This window comes from Diadema antillarum, unplaced genomic scaffold, assembly GCF_040938485.1.
Source record: "Diadema antillarum isolate AM-2024a unplaced genomic scaffold, OU_Dant_1.0 scf00000004, whole genome shotgun sequence".
Taxonomy (NCBI): domain Eukaryota; kingdom Metazoa; phylum Echinodermata; class Echinoidea; order Diadematoida; family Diadematidae; genus Diadema; species Diadema antillarum.
The window spans coordinates 834,572-852,293 of record NW_027270893.1 but is presented as its reverse complement, the minus strand read 5'-3'; the positions used below and the strand labels follow the sequence as shown (position 1 = coordinate 852,293).

Below are 17,722 nucleotides of genomic sequence, written 5' to 3'. Positions count from 1 at the left end.
ATCGGGGTTTAAATGTAAATTGCAAAGAATATAAAAAACAAACATGACTTGAAATAGACTAATTGATCGCCCGATTCTTTTGATCAAAAGATCGTGCTATCGATATTTTTTCCAAATATGTTTTAAACTATAGTAGTATATACATGCAATGCACACATGTATACTTTGATTGATACCTCGCTAACCGATCAACATGGAATCTTGATATTATTCAAGGGACAGGCCAAAAAGAAATTACATAAAACATATGAATATATAGCTAGAACGCACACACATCAGTCCTAGCGCTTATGGAGCAGAACTTGAACGTTTGAAGCACAAGTGCCAAATTGTTATATTTTGTGTATTCTAGAGCTCTGTACACAAATTTGACTTCTAGGGTAGTGGTACACTTTAAGCAGTGTAAATCCTCCTGTAAAGGTTCTAAAAGGTACACATTTGTATGAAATGAAAAAGTAAAAGTGAAAAATGCAAAATTGCACTTGTGCTTTAGATATTTGTTATGCAATCATGCAAATGAAAAAAAACATTATAATGATTTCTTTTTGTTATTGCGGTAGTAATAGAGTGTTTCTAGTTTTGTGTGACAGTGCGTCCATCAATGGAAAATCCCATAGCGTTTAACACACTGGCCCAAGTCCCTGGTACAGAAAGTGTTAAATTGTGAACTTGGTGAGTGTCGGCATTGGCAGAGGTTCGCTTCGATGGTCATCCCTTATTCTCGACACTCCTTTGTTCGTATGACTCATATGATACACATTTCAGTAGATGTGCTCCTCTGTTGCATTACGGTTATATGTGATTTGTGCTGATAACCCTCAACAGACAAATCCACATTTCTTGCCTGTCATTCAAATCTCTGATTATTCACTCCACTCCAACCCGTTGAGGACGATTCGTGAGTACATACTCGGGCATACTTGGGCAGGTGTCTAAGATGGGAATTTATGCGTGTTGTAGCAAAATCAGTCCGTCCTCAATGGGTTAAAAGGAGGTCGGTCGCTTTCTTGTGTAATAAGGAAAGAAAAGACATGGAAAAGAGGTGTTTTTTTTTTGGTGAAAGCTGATTGCCGATTTTTTTTTCTTCAAATTTGTCCTTTTTTGTTGTTGTTGTAATAGCCGATCATTAACACCTTAAAGGGATCGTATAGTTTTGGTTGAGACCTAACCTCGGGTTTCCATTATTTTGGGGTGAGATTATGAGAAACCTCTTATGAAATATGAAAGAGCATGTAATTCCAAAAGGAATTCAACATTTATTTGATGAAAATTGGTTTTGAAATGGCTGAAATATACCCCAAAAAGAGCAATTCTAATAAAATGTGGGACCCAGCTTTTATTATGATCACTTTGTTTTACTTTATTTTTCGATGTCTCAGCCATTCCAAAACCAATTTTCATCCCTATAAGCTTTTTGGCACAATTGGCTTTCCTTTTTTTTAATAAAAAAAAAATGTTTTTTACATTTTGGGGTGTTAAAACTGATTGTGTATACCTTTAAATCTTGGCATGAGATAGATAGTTGCTGTTAGGTCAGACAGAGTATTGTTTTTAAAAATAGAGTCCTTGCTACAGTGTACCTTCCAACAAAGAACATGCCAGTGGTGCTGTGCAGATGCCCCGCCTACGCAACATTTTCTGTTGAGGTGGGGGTTAGGGAACCTTTTAGTTGCAGTGGCTACACTTTTCGTGGCATGCGGAGGAAAAATTTATTTTGCATGGCCTTTTCCACAGGTAGAGCAGTGCCAAGGGGATTTTTGCATGATGATTTTTACCGCTTTCAGTGTGTTGATGCTAGACTTACATTGTACTTTCGATTTGTTTGGAGAAGGATGATAAAGTCGGCAACACCATACAAAAATTTTGGCGTGTGCTGCTATTGCTTTACTGTAAATTCTTTATGCCGCTATCATACTGTGATGCCTTTAAAAAAAAAATCTTTTGAAGTGCAGGCCAAGATATAGGCTAAGATTTATTAAACTTTAACAAAACTTGTTCTTCATCTTGAAGCAAAATGCTTGAGAATGTGATCAGATATAACCGCACGTATGAAAAACAAATAATGAATGACTACATGTATGATACAGAAACCGCTTTGATATGCCCAGTGTGAGTGTAATTAAGACTGGAATGAGGCAGGGCGAATTTCTGGAAGATATGTGATAAGAGTATGTTGCATCCTGTATGTATTGAAAGAAGACATTTGGAATTCTTCCTTCATTAAAGGGGAAGTTCCTCAAACACAAACCACATAAATATGTGGATTCAAATGGCGATTGCTGAACAATGAGTAAAACACTTTTTGAAAGTTTGATGAATATCTGTTCAGTCCCTCAGAGTGACAAGTTTCGAATAGCTTTGTAAATTTTCTTTTGCTGTCCTAGTTAGATGGGAACCCTAGAACAATTTTCTACATTTTAGTAGCAAAGAGTAAGAAGAAGAAACTGATTTGTCTGATACAAATTTTCAACTTTAAAAAAAAATGAAATAAAAAGTGCTCATTCCCATAATATTGTATTTTAATTTTATAAAGGCAAATTGTGTTTATTTTCCCCATGTCTTTGGGAAAGCTCGGTCAAATGATCTGTTGATTGTACTAGAGAGGCAAACATTTGTAAAATTCCTTGTATTCAATTATTCTACTGTCTACTACTCACAATTTGTGATAAAATCCCCATATAAGGAGTGTAAAACATGATAATGAGCAAAAACTTCACAAAATTCATATCTTTTGAATGGGTCATGTGAAATTCCTCGAACTTTCATTGTGTGTTTCACCTGCTATTTTGTAGCATTTGTTCACTCTACACTTTGAAATTCTTCTAAAAGGGAAACTGTCCCTTTAAACCCCCTTTTTAAAAGAGCACTAGTCCAATCTTGTGTTCACGTGTGGATGCCATGCCACGCGGCTCTTGTCTCTGCTATCGATCATTGGCCCGCGTTGCTGGTAGCTGGACAGAAAAGTTTTGCGGCAAGCGGAGAATTAATTTCGGCTTCCTCTCCATCTCGGCGGCAGCAGTGCCGTGGTTGTCGTCACTCTGCTCCAGTGCAACTGGAGCATTCAACTCGCGACATCTTAAAGTGACACCCCTTTCACAGAGAGTTGGGGGGGGGGGATGATTTTGGTCTTAAAGGACAACTTCACCCAGAAATATGTGTGGATTGAGTGAATGCAGCAAGACACTTTAATGAAAGTTTGGGAAAATCAGTCAATCCCTTTAAAAGTTTTCCTGTAAATTTCTTAAGTTTAGGTGCAGCCATTGCTGGATGAGAAGATCTCAACACTTTGTGACATCATGTATACTGGTACTATGTACAATGACATAAAGGAAATAAACATAAAATTCAATTTTCATATTTCTACTGAAACAGAAGAGCACTTGACCTCTCTCTGAAAAAGCAGGGGGAATGATGTTGAATACTCGTAGCATGCATCAGTAACAAGTCGAGGGAATGTGTGGTTTTCCTATTAAAGAAATGACATTTTGTGGAATTCTTCTTTTATTTTCTTCATATAGTTGTCCTGCAGTTAGGTCACAAACTGTTGAAGTCTTCTCATCCAGCGATGGTGGCACTGAAATTTAAAAAAATCATAACTTTTGAATGGATTGTCTGATTTTCCTCAAACTTTCACTGATATGTGTTCTTGTAATATTGCAGCATTCACTCAATCCACACATATATTTGGGTTAACTTGTCCTTTTTAATAGTGATGAACCTTGTTCCTGGAGAGATGGGGGAGGGGGAGGGTAGACAGATAATTTGAGTCTCAAATGGTCTAAAGTTTCTTACTACTTTCATAAAAACATTGTGATACACTGTATATCGATATTACAAGGGGGGAGTCATCAGCTTAATTAGAATTTACCGCCTCAAGTGAATGGGCCAGTTTGCAAAACATGGGAATACAAAGATAGGATTGGAGTAGGAGGGGGAGGGACAGGCCAAAAATAGCTTACATTGTACAGTGTCTGGGCTCAAAATGGTAACCACAAGGTAGAGTGCTATTTTGAGGTCATGGTCATTATGTTTCATGTTTTTTTAGTGCTAAATTAGACCCTCTATAAACTCGGTGGGGACTAAAAAAAGATACAGCTCAAATTCAGAAAATATGAGATGCCCTTTAAATTATAAAAGTGGCAGCTAAACTTCAACTGATGTTCTGTATACATCAAATTTCTTGATTGCTTAGTCAAGACTTCTGTTATCAGCATTTCCTGCTATTGGTAGAAATTTGAAGGGTTTTCCTGGAGAAGGCTACTGCTACCACAAAAAAAAAAGTGAAAAGAAAAGAAAAATGCTCAGCAAACCAGCCAACTTCCATGCAGCTGCACATACTGAATTTGGCTTGATGCATGGATATCTCATACATGATGTACATCAAATTTCATGATTGCTGAAAAGTCAGGACTTCTAATATCAGCATTTTTTGCTATTAGTAGAAATTTGAAGGGCTTTAGCAAAGAAGGCTACTGCTACCAAAAAAAAAAGGGGGGGGGGGAAGAAAAAAATATACCTAGCAAACCAGCCAACTCCCATGCAGCCACACATATTACATTTGGCTTGAGACAAGGAGCATTCTATTGCATGCAGTGGAGACGGGTAGTCGCCAAGTGCACTGACCCCATGTCGATGAGGTGTGCCGTTTATACGCAACAGCAGCACCATGGTTACGACTGTGCACGCCTACTTTTGTTTATTTGGTTCCAGTGCTTCCCACAAATACATCAATTGCGGGCCTGGTTTGCGAGCAGACGTTTGTTTGTTGTTGTTGTTGTTGTTGTTGTTTAAGATTCTAAGCATAGATTTTGTAGTTTCCAGGAATAATACTGAAATGTAACTTTTGGCTCGATAAACATACAGTCGTCGTGTACCTGAACAATCACACTTTGAACAAGAGTGTTAACGTGGGATACCGTGCTCTTTTTTCATTAATTCCTTGCACCCAGGGCTCTCTGTATCACCGGCCAAAGTATTGTTATATTCCATACAGGTGATCTTCCCTCTTCAGCTCCTGCAAGCATTCTTTACTTTCTGTGTTGTCATGGTAACCTGCATCCGCAGAATAAATTTACAGAAAAATTTCAGGTGGAGTGGTATCCATTTTGGCTATGTGATAAGACTTTGATGGAAGTACACTCCTGCATTTCTTTTTTTTTTAAAATTTCATCAGGTGACGATAAATGTGGGTTTGAGAAAAAAAAAAACGAAAGAAAAGAAATCAAGGGGAAAAATAATTATCAGAATCAAAATAACTATGAGGAAAACTTGCTGCCACATTTATCATCGTTGATATAGTATTTTTTCTTTTTCGTGTAGTTGGTTAAAATCACCCATTTAAGATAAATCTCAAAACAACTTTGCGTTTATCAACTCTGTAGAAATGCATTTCTGACTCAAACATCTTTGGAATCGCACTTTTGTAGGAGTTTCAGAAACCAGTTTTTAACCTCATAATCAAAACAACTTTGCATATCAATTGCCGAAAACTTCCTGAAAGTTGTTTGGAAACCGTAATTCTGCGCCAGAAGTGAGACGATAAACGCATCCATAAGTTGTATTGGCCACAAACACTTGCCAGAATGAGATTACCTCAACTCTGAAGTGCAACCTTACATGGACAAGAATACTGTACATGGGACCAGTGTATTTATATGGTATTTGTCTTGTCTTGCCCGTGAAGGAATGTGAAAGTTTGTCTAGTTGCGATCCAAATTTTAGTCTTAAACGTTTGTTCTTCTGGAAACTTTGCTGCTTTCACTAAAATCTAAATTTGATTTAATTCAGTTCAATTTAATTCAGTTCAATAAAATAAAATTGAATTCAGTTCAGTTTGATTTGATTTAATTCAATTCAATTCAGTTGACCAATTTTTGCTCATAATGGCTGTCAGCAGTTACAGTGAATGCATTATGTAGACATGAAATGTGAATTACAGCTAGGGTCCTACAGTTGTGTTTTTCGTACGGTCATAGATGATCCCGTTTCTCAGTGGCAGAGTTTTGGGAGTCGAGCTGCAGAGGGATGTGAGGACATTTTGAATGGCAACAACTTCTACCTATTAAAGAGCCAGTGGAAATGAGTCATACCAGTCTAACAATACATGTCATGTTAGGTAGAATACATCACACAAAAAAAAAAAAAATAGGGAAAAAAGGAACAAAAATTTCCTCTCTGGAAAAAGGAAGGAAAATATTTGAGAGAGGAAGATGAAAATGGAGGGAGAGAGAGAGAGAGGGAGATCGGGGAAGAGCTGGAAATAGAGAGACAAGGGGGGGGGGGGGGTTAATGAGGGAAGAACACACTAGAAACTTATCATAGTACCGGTAGACTGCACTGATCTATGAAAGCAGTTTTGTAGACACACTTTAGATAACTATGGAATGGATACTAACTTAGTAGTTGAGATCTTTATTTAACAGCTTCAAAATATAATATTGAGTTTATAATGGATCTATAGACAGATGGCCAGGTGTAAACTGGGTAGTTTAAAGGTAGGGGATACCTTTTACAGACCTCCCAAAATGCAGCAAAACATTAAATATGAACCTCAGCGGACTTGCTTAGGCCACTGCTTAGAAATTTGGAAGTCAACAGTTATCTAAAATTTGAATAATGCACAAAACTCAACTACTCAGTAGTTCTGTGTGTCAGCCACACTTAAGCCTTTTTGTTGCATTCTTCTGTATTTGTGATCTATAAACACAAATCTAAAAGTAAAAGAGCTGATGTAATAACATATAGACTGTGTGGTAAGAATTTATATAGAAATGTTTGTAAGTGTTGATGAACTTTCTTCACAAAATATACATGATGGACACACATGCAGTACATGGGTCTGCAAAGGTAGCCTAGTAATGTACTGGAATTTACGGTGAGCCCCGAAAACAATTCAATTCAAAATCTAACCGTCAAAAAACTGTACTAAATGTTACCTTCCACTTTCAATACTTTGTGGGAGTTTCTAAAATGATATTCTCTTCAACATACCACTGTATTTATACAACTCTTCATTTAAGGCGTGCAAATGGGATTCCCTACCTTTAAGGGATAAGAAAGTATACATTAAACAAAATCTTAAGAGGGTAAAAAAAGTCTTGAAAAATGAAAACCTCTTTTTTAATGTTTTCATTGAAGAAAAGGCATAACATACAAACAAGAACAAAACAATGCATGCATTATAATTTGACGCTTGCAATCAAACAAAGTATTACACATGAAAATCTTGTGTTGTGTGCAGTATTGTAAGCCGTTATTTCACAAGGGTTTTATTGTCATTAATTTCATGAATCTCTGTTGGGGCGCAAATTTAACAGCATGCAAAAATACCACAAATGGATAGGCATTTAATAAGGTGCGCATTACTACATTAGCCTCGGTGTCAAATCGCGAAAACAACATCTTGCAAATATGTCTTTGACCTCCTGATTTGTGAAAATATCTGTACGCAAAAATTACGGCTTTTGCAGTATCGCCTTCCAGCCAGTGATCATTGTAGCGCGCAATGCCCGACAGAAGAGACACAAAGTTCTGGCAGAAGCATGCCGAATTGAGCAGAGCTGAGGTGCATTTCCAAAAGAGCAGTTAGAAATTGTACATTCATGCAAATTCTGAGTCTTGGAAGCTAATTGAATGGCATGTCTTTTTGTCACAACACTCAAGCCATTCATACTGGCAGTGAATAGCAGGCGACATCATTTGTGGCAGCGTGCACATTTTATACAAACATACAATTGTATGTATTGTGCCTTTTTTTTTAAATGTTTCTTCTACATTTCTTTCACCTTTGGCTAGTGAGAAAATCTTGATGGGGCTCTTGTTGTGTGCCATTTTGAAGTAAATCACTCAAGTCTTTCCCCCAATATCTCCTTTTTTTTTCAAACTTTTTTTTGACCTTTTATTTTTTCAGGGGATTCTGGTTCAATAGCACTCTAGAGATGTATTACATGTAGTCTCACTGCCAGGCAAATATAGAGATTGAAACTCTACAAGCCGAGTGGCAGACAGAATGCATTGATTTCTGCATTGCCCTGTATGATTCTTGAGCGAAGGCTATACTACCAATCCACCTTTACGTAAATACAAGGGTAGATTCTCACAAGACAAGTTATGCACAACATGGGCCGCACTGACAGGCTACCTGACACGTACATTCCCTTGAATCGGACATTTTGTTCAAAGTGCACATAGGAGGAGAAAAAAAAAAGTACAGCTGGAGCCTTGAAGCTAGACTTTGTAGGAAACTAGGTCAGTCCCTGCTGGGGTCAGATGTAGTGGCCGTCATGTCTCCTACACAAGATTCTTTAATATGCTGCAGAAAGAGGCAGAGGAGGCATTCAACAGACTGGATGTCATGTCTGTCCTTCCACCTGTCCATCTTTCCACCTGTCTGTCTTTCCACCTGTCCATCCCCTCTTGCTCAAGCACCTATGTTTCTATCCTTATATCATCTTTTTTGTTGTTGTTGTTGTTAATCATGGTTACTTTGAGGTTATGTACCGCACAACTTGTAGTCCTGCATAACATCGTATGTGTAAATGTATTCAAGACCATGTGTAAAAGAAAAATGCAGTGAATCCTTGGAATATGAGCTTAGAGGTTAAAGGTTACAGCACGTGTTTGACACCCAATTGCAAATCCCTCTATTGTTCTGTTAAAAGTTGCGTCAAATTTTGTCCACATTTTTACAATTAGGCCCTACCATTAATTACTCATAACATTTTCTGTTTGTTGTCTCTCAACCACAAATTAACCAGTATAAAAAAAAAAAAGATTGTCACCTTGAAACCACATTTTAGCACAGAATATTTCATTTAGGGCTATATTCATGTTTTACACAATAAAATGAAAAAGCATAATTTGAGGTATTTGTAGACTTGCTGTGAATTTTTTCCATGTTTGCACTCGTACTGTTGCATTCCAATTTTTATCATAAGTCCTTTAATCCTCGGGGTTTTGGATGAAGACTACATGTATGTGAACGATAATAACACAGTGTGCTGAATTGATTTCCTGATTTGGGAGGCAGATTTTATGGACCGCATAGAAAATCGTCCAAGGGGCTGTCTCATACATGTAAGGCTGCATTCGTTAGTTCACTGAACGTATGGGATAAAGTTGCATTGTTATGATATTACTGGAAAATGCACTAGATGGGTGGGGGTAAAATATTTTATAGAGACTGTAATGAATGGTGGCCAGGGTTGAACTTTCAGGGTGTCTGTGTCTGCATGTTCAGTGATTAATTTTGCATCTTGGAATAATGTACACTAGATTCCAGTACTGCTGTTGGTTCGTGGCGTGCTGTATGTATGTGCGATGGTGAGACTCTGATTGTGCACATGTGACTACACTGCGTCTACACGTGTTGGCAGGGTATTCTCTCTGCAAGGTAATGTCTCACATCATCCCAGATAGCTTCACACTTTGCGCGGCGCTCGAGTTACACTTGATGATTTATGCCTGAACAGCTGTGTGATGCTAACGGCACTATGGGGACAATTTAGTCATAGTCCCAACTGTGGATTTATCATCAGTGGAGTCTTGCAAGAGATGCATGCACATCACATATGAATTTCCAGATAGTCCTGTGCCCTTTATTCGAGCCACAATTTTTCCAATTCCTTCATGCTCTCTTCCTTGTCTTGTTGTTTGTCACAGGCTATGATGAATCGAAAGAATGAAAGAAACCGTCGCAGCAAGAAAGGGTCCGAGCTGCCCGTCACACCGGAAACAGATGCTAGCTCGGGGAGGACGAGACGGAATAAGATGGCAAGAGAACAGGAGCAGGAAGAGGCGGCCGAGGAACCCACGGAGGAGATCATTGTTAGACACAAAAAATTAAGGAATGCCAACAGAAGCGGCAGCAAGCTCACTCTGTCAAGTGATTCGGGAACTAGCGAACCATCCACGTCCGGATCGAATACTCCACGCCCCGGTTCCCTGGAGACTAGCACAGAAACATCCCCTGTTCGGGATACAAAAGAGCCAGTGCATCTCACCCAAGGTCTGGAGGGGAAAAACGTAGTTGTGACTCAAGAAGTGCATGACAGAACTAAAGCACTGGACCGAAAGGAAGGTGACATACCCACAAAGGGAAATGTAAGTCAGGAAATGGAAGTCGACGATGAGGAAACGGACAGTGCGTTGTCGGGGGACGATGAGGAGGTACGCGCGGAGTCGCAACACATTGCTCCATTGTCGTCGACCCCTGTGAGGGGCGGCGTGAAGCGCCTCGGCGAGTTCCCCGACTCGGCCACACCACCAAAGAAGCAGGCTCTGGACCTGCGTGACCTAAAAGGCAGCCGGGTGCTGGCACGGAAAGGTGATGCGTTTTACCTTGGCATGATGAAACAGACGAAGAGGAACTCGGCGGGCGTGGTCTTTGAAGGGGAGAAGGATATCACCATATTTGAGAACGTTACTGAATCGGAGACTATCCACATAGTTAATGACAGAGTGCCAGCAATAGATACCCTGAGTTTGGGGTCTAAGGTCTGTGTCCAAAGAGATGGCAGGGGCCCGTACTATGAGGCATTCATCAGAGCCATCAAGCCAAATTCACAATACACAGTTGCCTTTGCCTCACAGTACAGGGATGGTAGGGGAGGTAGCGAGGAAATCACTGTTCCCCTTTGGAAGCTAAGGATGTTGCGGTCCCCCTGGCAGAAAGCTCCAACTGGCCCAGTGCAACCTCAAGGTAGTACTGCACGGCAGTTGACGTATGGACCCATAGACCCGATGCGACAGGAGCACCATCATGTCCCCGTCATGAGCATGCACCAGGAGATGGGGAAGGTTGTTACATCCGAGCAGAAGACTCTCTCAGATCGCCTGGTCCATGACCGATTCATGATTCATTCTGAGCGTAGGGTCCAGCCCCCTCTTGAAGACATAGGCTCTGACGACGAGCTAAAGAACTTTGACCGGCCGCCGGACTTCCGCAACCGCCCGACCCTGACGCCTGGTACGACAGGCACGTCCACTCCAGGGTCAGTGTACTCCCCATGCGAGATCAACCTGGCCAAGCTGCCGAGCCGGAACCGGCAGAGGCACATCAGCAGCGCCAGCAACGCCTCCACTATCTCCATCGGTAGCACCCACTCACTGACGCCGCCACCCAAGTACAAGAAGGGCGAGGTGATCTGCAACGCCAACGGGGTGCGCAAGAAGTTCAACGGCAAGCAGTGGCGCCGCCTCTGCTCCCGGGAAGGGTGCAACAAGGAGTCCCAGCGGCGTGGCTACTGCTCCCGCCATCTGTCCATGCAGGGCAAGGAGATGGCTGGGGAGGCTTCGTCAGGCCAGGAGCAAGACTGGGACAGTGACTCCCGGTGCTCCAGTGCCAGAACAGTACGCACAGGTAAGCATCACTCTCTTTGTCATCACTTTGAAGGGTGCCTTTATAGCCATCGTTCCTTTGCCATTTTTTGTTTTTGCTTCTTTGTTGTTGTAGTATAGAAACTTAAACAAGACAAAAAGAAAAATGAAGTTGTCAATGCTTGCCTCCTTGGAGACAGACACTGTTCTTTTTTAATATTTCCATAACATTCAAATTCTTGTAGAATACTGAAATTGCTTCTCCTGTCCAAAGGTAATACTCTGAAATGCCTTCTTTTTATCAAGTGGTAAAATCCAAAGATACCAAAAGTGCCATCACCGCAAATGGACAAAGCCAGACGCGGGTCACCGTTCATTGCCCTTTGGACTTGGGTTCGTGCCTAGGTTGTTGACCATATGGTGGATCAAACTCTACAATGTCTCCCGCACTGTGGGACCCCAATCTTTCAAGTCGAATGTTCCCTGAGTACAAATGTATGTTTAGGTACAGAGTGCAAATATGCAAATGAGCAAATCTGCGGAGTCAGCGGAGGACTTTCAACTTCCATCAGTTCGGTTTATATTACGGCCCTTGAGATGTGCCATGTTGGTGTAAAAGGCACAATTACAGAACAATAGCAAAACGTTACTTAAATTCAGTGCCACAGACAGAATGCGAGTGAGGGAGAAATACAATGTAGAGAGAAAGCATGAGGAAATGACAAGACTTGCATTCAAACAGAAAAAAACACACACACAGCAAAAGATGAATAATTTCATCAGCGTTGTGAACAGGTAGACTGTAAGAGTTAGAAAGTGTATGTGTACAGTTTATTATATTTTGGGTTTTAAAAAACTATACAAATTATATAGGGACAGTACTGGAAAGAAGAGAGAGAGAGAGAGAGAGAGAAGCAGAGAATGGGTCATAAAGTACTTGGTGTGTGTGCTTTGAAACTGAAAGAATGAGTTAAGTACACATACTTGTAGCATTGAAAGGAAGATTGTATCCTAGAACCGACACACAGCATATAAAATGTAATATGTTATTTCATGCATAGAATTAACATTCATGATGTGTCTTTACACTCACACACCCATAAAGTTGTGTATATATATGTTTTACTAGTATACACACAACACACTTTGACGTCCCCTCATTGACATATCGGACACTACAGCGGATCTATGCAAATGAACTTCCCTTTGTGTCCAGGGATTTTCATTGATCGGTTGTGTGTATTACATGCTTGTCTATGCGTGTGCATGGTTGTGTGTGTGTGTGTGTGTGTGTGTGTGTGTGTGTGTGTGTGTGTGTGTGGGTGTCATTGCACTGGAGCTGGTGAAGCTAGTCTCGGTAGGTTCATTTGTCAGACCCAGCGTTTTGAGTGACTGTTTGCAGTGACTTGAGTTGCCAAGTGATGTCTCTGTTTAAATAGAGCAGTGAGTGATTACATTCCTTGTGTAGAGGCTGAGTATAGCAACATCATACACTGAGTGACTGTAAACTGTATGAACATAGACTACAAGTTGTGTGATGAGCATATAGATTAAAGGGTGTGTACAGTTCTGGTTGAGGTGAGGATTTAGCTTCTAACGTTTTGCGACATATTCAGAAACCACTCTATGAGATGTCAAAGAGCATGCAATTATAAAGGGTATCAAAAGTTTATTTGATGAAAATCAGTTTTGAAGTGGCTGAGATATCCAAAAACAAGGTGAAACAAAGAGATCCTAATAAGAGGCGTGGCCTGTCGCCTTTTATTATTATCACTTTTTTGGATATCTCAGCCATTTGAAAACTAATTTTCATCAAATAGACATTGAATCCTTCTTTAAATTTCATGCTCTTTCATATTTCATGAGAGGTTTCTCATTATCTCACGAAGGAATGTCCAAAAAACATGAATCCCCACCTCAACTAGTCCTGTACAGTCCCTCTAAGTCATGGGTTCATTCTGATTGTGAAAGCTCTAGTGTGGTTATAAATTAAATCATTGCCTTAAAAAAAAACAAAAAACAAAGGAAAATTCCTAGTTTTCCTTCCCTGTCCCTACAAAGAAGGTGCCCTGTGTCTTCAAATAAAAAGGTCATACTGAATGAGATTACTTCTGGAATGGGAGTTTTTAATAGTGATGTGGGTATTACTGTTTCTCAAAGAAAATATTTGTGCTGGTCCTAAACAGGAGTATTACAGTATACAGTGTACCATACAAGTAATATTTTGCAGTCTAGCAAAATGCAGGAAAAGTTTTGGATCTACATGTACCAGCAAAGACCTGGGTATATCCCATTGGACTGTGTTACAGAATAGACCCTCGTGTGTTTCTAAAATACCCCCCCCCCCCCAAAAGAAAAAAAAAAGAAAAAAAAAAAAAAAAAAGGAGGGATCATTTTGAAATCTTTGCAGGGTCTTGAGCTAAGCTGGCACTGTCAACTGAAAAAAAAAAAAGCAGTGTAGAGATTGAAAAAAAAAAAAAACTTCTGAATATACAGTGCTAGATCTTGAATAGAGCCTTTTCTCCCTTTTTAGCTCACCTGAGCCGAAGGCTCAAGTGAGCTATTGCGATCGCTCTTCGTCCGGCGTCCGTCGTGCGTCGTGCGTCATCCGTCGTGTGTCGTCCGTCGTCCGTCGTCCGTCGTCCGTCGTGCGTAAACTTTTTACATTTTCATCTTCTTCTTGAGAACCCCATGACCGATTTTCACCAAACTTGGCAGGTAGCATCCCTAGGGGGATAGGATCTCAATTTGTTCAAATAGGCACCATGGCCCACCTGGGGGGCCCCAGGGGTGCCCCCCTTGGGACCCAGGGGAGGGGGTGGGGAGGGGTCCTAATGGGGCCTAAATTGTACATTTTCATCTTCACTTTGAGATCGCCATGTCTGATTTTCACCAAACTTGGTAGGTAGCATCCCTAGGGGGATAGGATCTCAATTTGTTCAAATGGGCTCCATTGCCCACCTGGGGGGTCCCTAGGGGGCCAAACCCCCTAAAATTAAGGAACCTTTAAAAATCTTCTCTAGAACCAGAAGTGATAGGGCTTAGATGATACTATGAGTTAGTACATTGATGACTGTAGTTTCAAGTTTGTTCATGGGGTTGGCGGAATCAGGAGTGCCCCCCCCCCCCCCCCCCCCTTAGGACCCAGGAGAGGGCTGGGGAGAAGTCCTACAATACAGTTGTAATGGAGCCTGAATTGTACATGTTCATCTTCTTCTTGAAAACCTCAAGATGAATTTTGACCAAACTTAGCAGGTAGCATCCCTAGGGGGATAGAATCTCAATTCCTTCAAATGGGCACCATGTCCCTCTTGGGGGGGGGGGGACTAGGGGGCCCACCCCCCCGCCCCCCCCCCCCCCCCCACATTAAGGAATATGTAAAATCTTCTGCTCTAGAACCAGAAATGATAAAGCAAAGTTAATGCCATGAGTTTATACATTGATGACTTTAGTTCCAAGTTTGTTAATTGCAGATTCAGATCCAGGACTGCCTGCCCCCCCCCCCCCCCCCCCCCCCCCCCCGAGTTGAGGGGGGGGGGGGGAGGGATCCATATGCAGACCTAAAGTTTCCAATGTTCTCAGGTAAGAGTGTGCAAGAATACATGAAAGGTGAAATTGCGATACTCAGGTGAGCGCGTGACCCGCGGGTCTCTTGTTTTTTTAAGCTTGAGTTTTTGTGTTGAGCTTTTGTTGGGGCAAAACTTTTGCACGGAGCGATGAGCAGAGTCAGTGATAAGCAGAGCGGCTCTAGTATGTTTAGATTCGTACTTTGGACCAAAGAGCTATTATATCCGTATTCATGTACATCAAGCATTAGTCAGGTGCTTTTTTTTTTTCTGGGGGGGGGGGGGGGATGTCTGTTAAGGGATATGAAATGCAGCTAACTGATTTAAATGGCAGTGTTCTCAGTGGGGTTCAGGTTAATGTTATCACCGTTGCAAGGTTCAATCCATAGTGGAGGTGGGGGGGGGGGGGGGAGGGACCGTGAATGACATTGACTGTAACCCTTTTTTAAGCACAAAAAACTCAAATTTAGAATCCAGCCTCCGAATTCCTGCTTGTACTTCACACAGACGCTGCTGAGTCATCCTGACTATATGACTAAAAAAAAAAAAAGAAGGAAAAAGAGAATCTTCGTCATCCATAATTACCTACACCGTGGTACCAGTAACGGTACCAATGTAACATCTTTTATCTTGTTAAGAACCATTAGCATAATGGTCATTGTGTTTATGATTTTGTTTTGCCTCATGTGGCTGACTTTAAATTATTCTAGTCCCAGTTTATGAATCATAAAACAGGAGTAGATGGAATGTTGATGCAGTTAAAAGCATGACTGCGGAATGCTAGTATTCACAGATTAGAATGAAACAGTAAGTTTTTTTTCGTGTATGTTTGCATAAAAAGGAAAATCTGATGTCCCATTGAAAATCATGGAGAAAGTCATACGTATCATATAGGCTGTAGCTGAATATTATGCCAGAAATAGTATGATATGGGTCTGAATATTTGTAGACTAGTTGACAGCTCAGCTGTAGTGTGAGGGAAGGTCACTCATGACGAAGTAGCCTCCGTCCCAGAACAGGGCATTTTTTCTTAAATTTTCTTTCACCTTTTCAACGGTTCAAGTATAAGGATTTGAGACCATCTAGGATTTTCTCAAGTCAAAGAAAGTCTTTAGATGAAAAGTTTATTGGAAAAGGGGAGGGGGAGTGAAGGATGAGAAGGGAGATGGGAAGGGGTTCAAGCTGTTCATATTTCATCCAACCGATGTTCAAGCTGATTTTGTAGAAAAAAAAATCGAGCAAATACAGGCTGCTACATTAAGCACTTGCCCTATTGCCGGGGGCAAGTAAAAATCAATAAGTTGGGCAAGTGTTTTGGAACAGTGAGAAAACATGCTTGCCCGAATTGGGCAAGCAAAACATTTTGAAGCCACCTAAAGTTACAGTACTTCCCAACACACATGTGAGGAAGTCCCAATGCAATCCAACACCAACACTCTATCGAACCAAGTTTGTTACTCTGCACATGTGCTGTTTATTCAAATGATTGTGTTTTATCAAGCCCTTGACTTTACAAGTGATTTTCAGTATCATTTTCTTACATCTTTGGACTTTCTTTTTGGGCAAGCAAAATTCTTGTTTGGGCAAGTGTTCTGCAACAGTTTGAAAATTTGTTTGCCCGACCGGGCAAGTGGTTAAAAAAAAGTTTTGTAGCACCCTGAAATAAAATGATAAAGCTTTTATCAAAACTGAATGTACAGCAAGAAAATTACGGCATTTTTCTAAAGTTTCATGTGCTTTCATGAAAGATATGATATTAGTAGCAAGTACTTCCAATTAACATTGGATGATAATATCATTGGCCATCTCATTTCTGGGTCTACACACAAGTCTTAACCAAACTTCCTCTTTTTGTCATGAAGTTGAAAATGAAACCAATTATCCTTTGCATTACCTGTAGATTTTCTTTCCTGTTGCAATTACTGGACAGTAATGACTCAATGAAAAAGCAGAGTATTGAAATCACTGGCTGAAAAACATGATTTTTTTTTACACATTTCTGTCCACGAAATCACTAGTTTGTGTCGAGAATCAACGATAATGATCACCTAATCTGCATTTCAATGGCTGTGACTAATATAATATCACTTTTCAGAGAAAACGTTGAAATCATGAAAAATTTGTGACTATCCTGAATATGTATCCAGTTTTATGAATTTTCAACTATTCTGTCTGTCTGATTTCACTGTGTTCCATGGAAAAGTCAAGCTTAACATGATGTGGGGTTCCACACTATTTTTTTAACAGGATTTTAAGTAGCTTCGTTCTAGACACATCCACTATGGTGTGTTCACACAGCCAATGAATAGGTGCCGTAGCATAGTTCATTATTTGAGACATCCTGCCCGTTAAAACCATTGGGGGATGGAAGTTATTTACAGGGGGACCAGTGATGATGCTCGGTGCCGGTTGCCGTGGCAACGCGAGGGGGGCTGTCCATTGTCTGGGAGGAGATGCCAATTATGGTAAGATTGGACTGCAAACAATACCGTGCAAAGCAACAGCAACAACTACAGAAAATGTTTGAATAGGCCATTATGCAAACCATGTTGTATCCACTTCAAAATGCACTATGTACGCCAGAAGTCTGACAAGTGACCATTGAACTGTGAGTATGCAAATTCAGCTTGATGAGATCAAAAAAATTATGATTTTATTGGTATGCAATCTATAAGCATTTCTGTAGAATAGATTAGCACTGTACATTGGAGCTACTGCCCACCCCTTTTTTGTCCATTTGTGTGTGTGTGTGTGTGTGTGTGTGTGTGTGTGTTTTACCAAGTTACTATTAAAGAGTGAGAAAGAGAATTAATTACACATATTTCTCATGCTTTCTTTGG

The 17,722-nt window shown here is 40.6% G+C and overlaps 1 pseudogene; it reads left to right on the top strand.

Annotated features, from left to right (window-relative positions):
• Positions 1-17,722, top strand: part of LOC139744146 (uncharacterized) — a 105,331-nt pseudogene that overhangs the window by 11,567 nt on the left and 76,042 nt on the right.